General features: G+C 39.6%; 1 non-coding gene across 1 annotated transcript; it reads left to right on the plus strand.

Annotated features, from left to right (window-relative positions):
- Positions 1–1,106: 1,106 nt before the first annotated feature.
- LOC123514431 lies at positions 1,107–1,247 on the plus strand. Its single transcript, XR_006677610.1, has one exon. It is a non-coding gene; the product is annotated as a U4 spliceosomal RNA (small nuclear RNA).
- Positions 1,248–2,500: the final 1,253 nt, after the last annotated feature.

Below are 2,500 nucleotides of genomic sequence, written 5' to 3' on the forward strand. Positions count from 1 at the left end.
AGGATCATAATTGATAACTTATATTATACCATTTTTTTGTGATTTATTCTGTAAAGGAATGTTTCTGCGGTAACTACGAAAACCACAAACGTTAAAATTTACGGTCGTTCTTTATTTTGATTCTGCTTCAAGTTCCTTTGCTACAATATTTATCTGTCGCTAGAAACAAATGTTTGGGGATCAGTTTATCATGAATTTAACTTGAAATATGAGTATTTAGCGGTGCCGCTGTTTTTCTTGTGTTTTAGTCAAGTCATCCCTTATACAACTTTAGTTCCATGGCGGCTCCTGGGAAAACTTACACACAAACACGGTCTTCCTGAACTATTAGTTCCAGAATGTTTACCTGAAGAGCTGAATGATGGCGAATAATATAAGAAAGCTCGTTTGAATTATCGTGACTATTATGTATATGTGGAAAGAGCAGTGATGTTTTTGTGTTCATGTGTTTTGTTAGTGATGGGGAATTAACAATGTTTATCTAAGCTGAATGACGAGAAATAATGTTAGAAAACCTATCTGAACTATCTTGATTCGCTGCTACTGTATGTAAGAAGAAAAGGGAATGAATACAAGTAATGTCTTTAGTACATGTTCGTATGTGTTACAAGTGAACAGGGAAGTCTGAATGTTTGGTCATAGTCTGGGCTAGAATTGGGCTACGTTTTGGGGAGGGAGAGGTGAGTGTTCGTTTTCCCAGGTGAGTGTCAAGATTCTCGTTCTTTAATTTTACTGCAGTGTTGTGTCGTGTGTTATTTATATGACGTGTGTTGAGATGATTGGTAAGGGTGAATAGGAAGGGAATGGCTGTGGTAGTGTAGTGAGTGTGAGTGGAGTTACTTTGGTGGCTGTGAAGCGATGATATTGGCTTGCTGGTGATGTCAGCGTTGATAGTCTCCAGGTGTTTTTGTATAATATCAATGATATTTGGTGGTTTTTAACAGTATTTTCTTTTCACCTTCAAATTGAAATTTAATAATTTAAATGAAATGAATAGAAACAAATAGAATTGTAATGGGAAGATTAAGGAATTGCATAGAGTTTGAGGAGTGAGCGGGCCACATCAATTCCGCCACATAAGGAGCCAATCCAGCGTCTGGTGTGTTAGCTTTGCGCAGTGGCAGTATCGTAACCAATGAGGTCTAACCGAGGTGCGATTATTGCTAGTTGAAAACTTTTCCCAATACCCCGCCTGGGCGACTTGAAATATAGTCGGCCATGGCAATTTTTGTTAGCCCAATTATGGGCTACATAAACCTATTAATGTACAATTACGCTCGGAGAACGAATTGCGGTGGGGATAGCAAATCTCAAAACTTTAATCTTATAACCTTCTCACACACTCTCTCTCTCTCTCTCTCTCTGAGAAGGGGGGGCGCAAAGGTTGATACGTAAGTACAATTCAAGGACACTAGATTCCAGAATATAATATAAGGAGGCGTGACAAGGAAATTACAGGTAATCAATCTTCTTGGCTGAATAGCGATTATGACATCACTTCCTCAGACTCCACGCTGAGAGGCTCACGCTCCCATCTTTATAGTATTAACTGTTGTAGGGCCGTATTCTGAAAGTTTTTAGTTCTCACCATGAACATTTTCAAAATGTCACACACGCGATTAGCTGGGTTCTCATGGTGTGCGTTTTTTTCCAGTTAGTATTGTAAAAAGAATTGTTAATAATTAGCACTAGAACCTCAAAAAAAAAAAAAAGAGAAGAAAACTCATAAAACCGTGTCATTTGAACTACAACCTTTGAAAGAAGTGGTGGTACAGCCAGAAGTGTTTCAGCATAAGGTCCATATGTGAGGCCCGTGTAATGTAATGGCTTTCATTATAGGTAGTGTCACTGTCCTTACCAGGGAAGACATCACTCCGCGCAGCAACACGTACTGGCCGAGAGCACTAAGGAGGAGGTGCAATATACTGAACCCCAGTACTACTGTAGACACCCATAAACCGCCTTGGGTAGGATAGCTGGCATTTTGTAACCTTCTTTTCTCCTATTCTCCCGTCGTGATGAGTGTGAAGGAAGCTGTGAAGTCATAAGAATATGAATAAATAAGGGAAGCTGCTGCATTATCTACACGTGACAGTCCCCGTGTGAAAGAAATTAATAAAGGAAACTATTCGAAGTCATAAGAACAAAAGAACAAGAAAACAAGGGAAATTGCAAGAAGTTAACAGTCTTACACGTGGTTGTTTCCGCATAAAACCTATTTCTACCGATCATTCATATCCATAAATTTGTCTGATCCCTATTGACTCTCTCTCTCTCTCTCTCTCTCTCTCTCTCTCTCTCTCTCTCTCTCTCTCTCTCTCTCTCTCTCTCTCTCTCTCATTATTTTTTTTTTTCATTTTGTCTTCAATTCGTATCCAACCAAGTTTTCTTTCCTTCTCTCGGTCTCGTGTGTGTGTGTGTGTGTGTGTGTGTGTGTGTGTGTGTGTGTGTGTGTGTGTGTGTGTGTGTGTGTGTGTGTGTGTGTGTGTGTGTGTGTGTG

Source organism: Portunus trituberculatus, chromosome 37 (genome assembly GCF_017591435.1).
Source record: "Portunus trituberculatus isolate SZX2019 chromosome 37, ASM1759143v1, whole genome shotgun sequence".
In the NCBI taxonomy this organism is placed as follows: Eukaryota; Metazoa; Arthropoda; class Malacostraca; order Decapoda; family Portunidae; genus Portunus; species Portunus trituberculatus.